Source organism: Crotalus tigris, unplaced genomic scaffold (assembly GCF_016545835.1).
Source record: "Crotalus tigris isolate CLP2741 ecotype Arizona unplaced genomic scaffold, ASM1654583v1 scf7180000017883.2314494, whole genome shotgun sequence".
NCBI lineage: Eukaryota > Metazoa > Chordata > Lepidosauria > Squamata > Viperidae > Crotalus > Crotalus tigris.
In genome coordinates this window covers 943083-952744 of record NW_024096700.1, presented here as the reverse complement: position 1 = coordinate 952744, position 9662 = coordinate 943083, and positions in this window count along the sequence as shown.

Sequence of the window (9662 nt, the reverse complement as noted above, 5' to 3'; positions counted from 1 at the left end):
CAGGCAGACTTTTCCCAGCGTCTTGCCATGAGCAAAACTGCTCTGTTATAATAATTAGAAATAAAAACAAAAATGCGACTCTTGGGAATATTCATATTGTCCAAATAATAATGATCACCAAGAGAATATCTATAAAAATAGAAATTTAATCCACCGAGCTTTCGTCAAATACACTTGACATCGTCAGGGTTAAAAGGCAAACTACGGGGGGAGTCTTATATACAGTTGTTTAATGCCTGTTTCCGGCTCCTGGAGCGCGTCATAGGCCCCAGCTGATCGGGCTGAGTCCTAAGCATACGCCCCACGTCAGCATCTATCTCCGTTCCATGGTTAGTTTGAGTTCGATTATATGTTGTTTCGTTAGTTGTTACCGGGTTGGGAGCCCAAGTCCTTTTTCCTTCCCTATTCGTAACCCCTCCACCATCCCAGACATCACTTCCCTTTGTGAGCGGGGGTAGGCAATTATCCACACTGCCTTCAATATCACTACATGCCCCAAGGCTGCTTTGATCCTGTTTTCCTATCTCCCGGGATTGTAACACAAGCTCGTAGTCCCCCCCCATACTATTCCTCCTCCCCTCCTTCTTCCCGTAGGTTCTCCTGAGCGGTCTGCTGTTCGTTTCCACGCTCTCTCTCTTGCGCGCAGTCGCGATGTTTCTTGCCGTTGTTCCGTTATCAGTGCTTCGTTGTTCCGTCCATTGTTGGAGAGCACTACTGCCGTTCATCCCCAATTCTCCGTTCCCACTCCGTATAGTGCTCTTCCCCTTTAACTGCAATCGCTGTTTTGTCTCGCAACTTGGTGTTGGGAGTATCCGAGGGGGATGCATTCTTCTACTCGACTGTGACCGGGTTGTCATGGTGTGTGTGGTGCGTGTGGTAATATCCTCAACGGGGGGTTCGTCCTCGGTCTCGTCATCTTGGTTGAGCTTGGTTGTATTCCGTTTTTCTTTCAGTTCATCGGGCTCTACTCCATCTCCATTCCGTCCCACCAATGATCCGTTCTCTATGGGTCGTGGCGCACTCAGCCGCAGTTGCTTGCTGGAATCAGTCTGTTGTTGATCCGTGAGAGGGGAGCTGTCAATGGAAACTCCATTGCTGTAATTACGTAGGGAGGAGGCCAGGGCGGCTTTTTGATTGGGTCCCCTCCCCATATCAGTACGATTACCAGTACTCCATATTTTTAGAGCTTGGTGCGCTGCGCACAAATCTACACGTCGATTGATAGATTCCGTTCCTGAGAACCATGCCTCTTTCAATAGGCGACCTCTTTTTGTCATATCATTGGCCAAAATTTGTGCGTTCTCAAAATCGAAGCGATGGCCGTGTTCCGCTACATGGGCCCAGATCTGCGAATGTTGCTCGCCTCGTTTAATGGCCAGCTTGTGCTCGTGTAAACGAGTCTTGAGTCTTTTCGAGGTCTCGCCTATATAATGGCTCTGGCAGTCTGTGCAGTTGATTCTATATACTACAGCTGACCTCTCGACAGTAGGGAGCTGGTCCTTGGGGCGCATCACTTTAGCTCGTAGAGTCTGGGTAGGTTTGTGAGCTACCTGTATGTTGTGGGGTGCTAGGATTCTGGCAGTGGCTTCTGACACGTTGTTGATGTATGGTAGTGACACTCGTACGGTTCGTGTCCCAGGTTCTTCTCTTTGTTGTCCATTTCGAGGTCCTGGTACCATACTGTGTCGCTTAATAAATCTTGGGGGGTACCCATTCATCCGGCATATACGGAACAGGTGTTTTCTTTCTTCTGCCTTAGACTCCCTAGTGCTACAGTGCGATGGTGGCGGAAGCGGTTCTACAACAACTGGAACACGAGGCCATGACCCGTCAACAGCCCAAGTTCTGGGCACGGTATGTTGACGACACTTTTGCTGTCGTCAAACGCTGTCATCTGGCTGGCTTTATGGGAGTATTAAATTCAATATATCCGGACATTAAATTTACGATGGAGGAGGAGATCCGGGGCTCGATAGCCTTTTTGGACGTGTTAGTCCAACGTTCCCTAGACGGAACCCTTAACACCAGGGTCTATCGGAAGCCCACCCACACGGATCGCATCCTCCATTTCTATAGCAACCATCCGGCCTCCCATAAGGCCAGCTGCATCAAGACCCTGTTTAAACGGGTGCAATCGCACTGTAGCACTAGGGAGTCTAAGGCAGAAGAAAGAAAACACCTGTTCCGTATATGCCGGATGAATGGGTACCCCCCAAGATTTATTAAGCGACACAGTCCTAAGTAAAGAAATTCTTAAAATATGAGATTTAAAAACCCAGTCCATCTTTTTATTAAATATTAAATAGGCATGCCATCCAAAAAGTAAATCCCATCCCTCTAGATGGAGTATCTCAGGATTTGTCAAATTTACCCAATCACTAATTAGTGTTAAAACCACCGCATCATAATATAATTTCAAATTCGGTACCTTGAGTCCACCCCTCTCACGAAAGTCTTGCATAATTTTAAACTTAACCCTTGGCTTTTTCCCTGCCCAAATAAATTTATTAAAGCCTTTCTGCCATTCACTTAAATTAATCTCATTCTTCAAAATCGGTAGCATCTGAAACAAAAAGAGAAACTTGGGTAGAATATTCATTTTTATCACTGCAATTCTTCCCATGAGGGATAATTGCAACTTCTCCCAATTCTTCAAATCATTCTGTACCCTAACCCACAACTTTTCATAATTATTTTTAAATAATTTTGCATTAGAAACAGATAACATCACCCCCAAATATTTTACCTTATTAACAATTTCAAAACCCATCGAGATAGCCAAGGTCTGCTTCTCCTGACTAGTCATATTTTTAGGTAGAATTTTAGTCTTATTAACATTAATCTTGAAACCCGAGACCAAACCATAATAATGAATCAACTGTAATAGTTTTACTGCAGAATGAACAGGTTGCGACAAAGTAACAACCAAGTCATCCGCAAAGGCTCTTAACTTATATTCTTTTTTGTTAACTTCTATTCCTTTAATTTCCTGCGACTCTCGAATTTTAATCAACAATATTTCCAATGTTAAAACAAACAACAGTGGTGATAATGGACACCCCTGCCTAGTACCTTTCTCTATTGTAAAAACCTCTGACAAACCTCCATTAACAATAAGTTGCGCCGTTTGTTTTTGATATATTACCGTAAGGGCTTGTAATATATTTTCACCAAAATTCATCTCTTCCATTACTCTTAACATAAAATGCCAATTCAATTGATCGAATGCTTTTTCGGCATCTAAAAATATCAGCCCTGCAGAGACTTGGTTGTTCTTATCTAAATATTCTAATACATTAATGATTTGTCTAACATTATTTTTCATATACCTTCCAGTTATAAACCCAGATTGATCTTTATGCACAAGATAAGGCACAACCCTCATAAACCTGTTTACCAAAATTTTAACAAATATCTTATAATCCACATTTAAAAGAGATATGGGCCTATAATTCTTTGGTAAAGTAAGATCTTGATCCTCCTTTGGAATCAATGATATAAAGGCACTACGCCATGAAGGAGGGATCTCTGAACCCTGTAAAATACCATTAAAAAGATCACCCAATGGTTGGATCATCTCCTCCATTAAAGCTTTATAATAAACAGCTGTTAACCCATCCGTACCCGGTGCTTTCCCTAATTTCAATTGTTGAATTGCTGACGCAATTTCCTCCTTAGTAATTATCCCATTAATTTCATGTTTCTGATCCTCTGTCAGTCTAGGGAAATTAAGCACAAGAATTAAAATAGTATTTCAGTAGAAAAAGATGTTAAGTCCTGGGAGCGATGGTGAATGAAGAATACGCATATCTCTATAACAGCTCTTTATTGTGCTTATTTCCAACTCCAACAACAATGATCAAGGCACGCAGGCCTCCTTTTATATGTCCCCATTCCCCGGACAAGATGGCAACATTTGTAGGCACTTTTCGCACCTTGCGCATGCGCGCTTGGCCGGCGCCACTCAGTCTGGTCCCGGGCAGCTTTTGCAATTGCCCAGGAGCCTTGCAATGTCCCGAGCCTGCATTTGTAGGCTCAGGACACAACAAAAGAGACAAAAGAAAAAGAAAAAAAAGAAAAAAAATTATTAGGTTTTTGACATTCTCCTTTCTATATATTTGCTAATCTGCATTACTTGTAGTCATTCAGGCCCCCTTAGAAGCTAAACCAGTGGTTCTCAATGTTAGTGTGACGGCGACCCCCGTCACACAAACGCGCCGCGCATGCGTGGTGCCACCCATGCGCGGCGCGCATGCGTGGCGGTGCCCCTGTGCGTGGCGCATGCAAGGCGGCGCCCCCCATGCGCGGTGCATGTGCGCGGTGGCGCCCCCTGAGGGGGAAAAATGGCGGATCACCTTGTTTGGCGACCCCCGAGAAATGGTCGATCGACCCCAAATGGGGTCGCGACCCATAGGTTGAGAACCGCTGAGCTAAACTGTGAGTATATTTCCTATGGCAAGGGACATGCTGTATGTATGGGAACCATTTGTGTTTAAATTTACTTAATGGTGCATGCCTACTGTTAGTTTTACAATTCTCCAAGTTTAAGTTCCCAATAAAATAATTGTGTCATTCTTCCAATGCTGAGCAAAGCTTATTCTCTCTCCTTTAAGTAATCTCTCATTAAATAATTATGTTTCTCCTTGGGGTTTCTTTCTCAATTATATATAATAAGAAAATTTGTGACTCCATTTCTAATTCAAATTTCAAACTTTTCTGCATTATATTATGTTTGTCATTCCAGTACTTTGGGGACTTCTACATATTTCATTTTTCCATTTTCCAAATCTTGATTTGGTAGGTGGCTGTCATCCAGTCCTGCTGAGCTTTTTGGTATCAATAATAGTTGGGTGTTTCAACTGCTGGAGGCAGGAGGGACATTACCTGTTCATAAAGTAGCACAGTTCTTGAATTAGCCAGTTACAAAGCATTTATTTGCCATATGGCAAGTGTTGAGATTGGTTCTTGTCATCCATCCAGCTTATTTAGAAACCTTACTATCACCTTGCTTTACTTTCCAACAAGTGTTTGCATTTTACAACACTCTAGTCAAACAATACTGAATTATAGCCAACTCAATATTTTTCTAAAAGAAAGTCTATGTGACATTTGTGGAACTCAGAGTCATTTTCTAAATAAAAACTATGCTAGGGGCAGATGCTTTCTTTCCAATCTGCCACCTGCCCATTTATTTTCTTTTAATTAAAAATACCAAAGAAAAGTGTAAGACATTACCTGCCAATACACTGGATTCTAATTTGATCTAGATAAAGATATTTCTCTGTTTTGGATTTGGGGTTTTTTGTTTGCTTGATTGTTTTTGAGATTCAGTTGGCTATTAAAACAAGACTACCATTATTTACAAGATGTGTGTCCAAAACACTATATGTACTTTAGCCATGTCTTCTTGAAAGCTTCCATTTGCCTAATTTGTTTTTCCTTTTGAAACACAGACAATGCTTGCTATATTATACATCAGTCAATATTTATAGCTGAATATGTGAATTGCCTCAACCTTACAGAATAGTTAACGTAAAAGAATAAAATGGAAAGTCTGAGATGGGATGTTTTTATGCTAGTGATGTCATGTTATTAAATATGTATTTGTAAAATCTTCATGCCAAGCACAACCAAATTTAAAATTATCAATAGTAGGCTAAAAAATAAAATGTAGAAACACTATATTGTTTTTTCTTCTCCTTATATTCATGTATGTTGAGTAATTAGAACCCAGCTTGAGATCCCCCATAATTGGCAACTGCAGGAGAATTTATCCAGCAGGTCATGTATACAAATGCTGTTTATAGTTCGCAAAGTGGCAATAAATAGAAATTTTGAATAGATACTTCTTTTAAAAAAACCTTCATATATATAAAATGCCACAAATAAGCTCTATATGAATCTTAATATCTTATAGATATGAGACCAGGATAAAATTGTTAAATTTGTACCTTTTTAATAAATCCTCGAAATCTAAAGGATTTTGGAAACATATAAGAAAGGTTTTGTGGTAAAGCTATAACATTAGTCTTGCCACATCTGGGACTTCTAGATTATTTAGAATATATAGACCCTTGATTTATTCAAGCCAAACATAGAAACCTGGTAGCACAGTGGTTAAAGTGCAGCATTGCAGGCTAACTGCCCAGAGCCTGGACTTCAATCCTGACGAGCTCAAGGTTGACTAAGCCTTCCATCCTTCCAAGATCAGTAAAATGAAGACCGAGATTGTTGGGGATAATGTGCAAATAAAGCTTATCTTGTAAACCACCCAAAGAGTTCTGTAAAGGGTGGTAGAATGTCCTCTGGTCTGATTGAAATAGCTGACTTTTCTTGGATGTGGTGTTCAATTTTCTCAGCTGTTCCTCCTGTTTGATGCTTTATGATTTCTAAATATTCATTTTTCTTTGGTGCTAAGCCAATATTTTTAATTAGGATTGTTCTGATCCATCCATTCCTCAATTTTTGTTCTTTTATGTTTTTTAAATTACACACATCTGATCTTGATTTCTTTATTTTGGCCTTCCATTTTGAGATTGAATATGATTTTTCTTTTGGATTGTAATTCCTATACTCAGTTCTTTTTTAACCACCACTGCTGTACTGTAAACAAACCTATTGCCCACTTGTGAAGAGATGGCCAGGAACTCTAACATCTAATATTATCCTTGTTGACCTGGGTGATGATCAAACTTTTATAGAATTTTTTTCTCCTGTTTTCTCACCTTATTAAATGGATTAATGGATTGGTGGATAAGATGTATTAGGCATGGGCAATCCTTCTGGTAGAATCCATTACCACCATCATAGCTCTCAACCTCATCAGATCTTCCCTCATGATGAGGGAGCATCCATGGGAGGAGGAGATTATTATTTATGATACGCACAATCAACCAGATATTTACACTAGATTTGGCACTTTTATCTACTTATCTTCTCAAGGACCTGGGATTGGATAAGATTGTTTGATGGCATTAAAGAATTTTAACACAGGATTCAAACTGTTCCAAGTAAAGCTGCCTTTTTGCAATTGTCTGGTGATGGTTTTATCAATGCTGTTAGTGTTCAAGTGGTGCTCCAAGTTTTTAAGATTGCATCCAGGGCACTTATTCCTATTGGTAAATACCTTTTCTTTCAGTAATCATGCAGCTGCTGGCCCTGGTTGCTCAGCCAACAATCTGAATTCTATAGAAAATTTATCTCTAAATGTCCAGGAACTCTAACACTTAGTCCAGTCCTTATTCATCCCCCACAACCTGTGATCCATATTGGGTTTCTGTGAATTATAGGTCTCATTATTTTGTCCATGGAAAAGACACTCTTTGTCTAGTTTCTCTGATGAGCCCAGTACAGTACAGCTGAACTTCTGGCATTATATTATTATTATTATTATTATTATTATTATTATTATTATTATTATTATTATTATTACATATTGCACATTGGAGACTCGGAATAGACATATAATAGTACCTATGGAGGTATTACATTGTAACAACATGGTATCTGTCAACGCTGCTAATATTGTATATTCTTCCTTTGACAAAATATGCGGAACTGTCTGGTATTTTTACAGTTAATGCAGAGGAGAAGGAAGGAGGAGGGAAAAGCCAGGGAAAGGGAAAGTGCCCTTCACACTAATAGGAGAACGTAAATCATGACAGCAAAATAGGGAGTGGAAATGCTAGCAAAAATAACTGCTCGGTGGGTGGGGAATTCAGATCTTAGCATTGCCTTTCATGATGTCTGTGCCTACAATTTGTCACATAAATAGACTTTTTAGGGTAAACTGCCTGGAACTTCTTTGAAGTGTTTCATTAGTCAGAACCATGACAACATGCTAAGATCTCAATCCTTTTCAAATGACCTGGGGTCCTGAACTCCATCCGCTGTCTCTAGGCCTGAGAGAAGCTGATAAAGATTCAGGGAAGAAAAATCTATCATGAAACAAGTGAGTTTGCTTCAAGACCCAACAGCAGCTGATAACCCAGAGTGGGAAGCAACAGACAGCATGCTGTGGGAAGATGAATCTTGGCAGACAAATACAAATCGGTGGAGAGCTGCCAGGCCACCTGCAACTAAAGATTCGGGTGAGTCACTGGAAAGATTTCAAACCCCAGATGTGAAAAGCAGAAATTAATTCCTGTAGAGAGAAGCCTGCAGCTCCTCCCTCATAGATCAGACCCTGGGTTCCCCAACCAGGGACTGCAGTCCTGAAGACAGAGGGAGCCCCAGACTAAGGCCTCTGCAGCAATGGGCAGATTGGCACCCCCCACAGGTAGATGTCAGCAGCAGCTGAGCATACCACAGCTAATAGATGCCTTGCAATAGCTTGGAGTGGTGCTGAAGCCAAGAGAGCAACAGCTGATGGGCCCACAGATGAGGGAGGTTCAGCAACAACCCCCACCCATCCAGCAACCATTGAGAGGCCAGCAGCAGCAGAGGATACCACCAGCCCCTGCAGTCCAACAGCAACTGGGAGGGCCATAGGTGCATAGGGGAGCCCAGCAGCCATTGCACCAGCAGCCAGGGTGGGGCCAGCAGCAACAGTCCCAGTGGGGGCGCAACAGCCTATGATTGCACCCCTTTTCAGAGCAACCTTCGATGGAGACCCAGAGAAGCTGGTTTTTTTCCTCAACCAAGTGCACTCTCATTTGAATTGCTGGGCCTATCTCTACCTGGCCCCAGGGGCCATGGTCGATGTCATTGCATCCAACCTAGAGGGAGAAGCATCCGAATGGCTGAATTATTTATGTAATGAGCAAGCCCCTGAATTGGAAGACCCCCAACTCTTCCTCCTAGGGCTGAGGGAAAGATTTGAGGATCCATCTATTGGTCTTAAAGCAAGAGAACAGATCCACAAAATAAAACAAGCCGGCAGGCCTGCCCTGGAATATGTGCGGGAATTTTGCATGATAGTAGACCGAATAGAGGGGTTGCCTGAACAATCCCTGATCCAACACTTCATTGAGGGATTAGACGATCACCTCTTTCAGGCATGCATCTATTGAGCCATACCTGATCAGCTGCACGAATGGTACCAGGCAGCAGTGAAGCTAGACGTTCAGTTCGCCTGCTATAAGAAGCCTCCCCCACACAAACCTGAGCAACAACCAGAGCTACCTGGACAGCAATCACCCCCACGAAAGCTTTCAACTACTGCAATGGTTGAGAGACCCATGCCACCTACAGGCCCATCAATTAAGTGTTTTCAGTGTGGGCAAGAGGGACATCGAGCAGCAACCTGTCCAGTCCCCTACCGCCGACTGCAGAGCAGATTGAAACCAGCAATAAGAAAGAAACCTGCTCAGCGGCTAATGAGAGAAAAATCCAACCGGATCACGCAGGAACCTGTTGCCCAGATTATACCCCCACACACAGGAGAATGCCGAGACTCCGGGTGGACCCGCCCCTACTCTACCCTCCTTTGACAGCGACAATGAAGGAAAGAACTTCCTAGCTAATGCGCTTTCCCAGTTACCCCAATACAAAAGTGAACGGGAGGAGGTTAACGAGGCAATTATCCTCAATCCACAAACTGCCGCTCAACTTACATCTGAAAAGGAATGTGGAAAACTATATCAAAAGTTGTACTGTATGTGCCACAATGCTCATTTCATTACCTGCAGATTCCCATCTGACCAAATTGTTCCTGAAACATA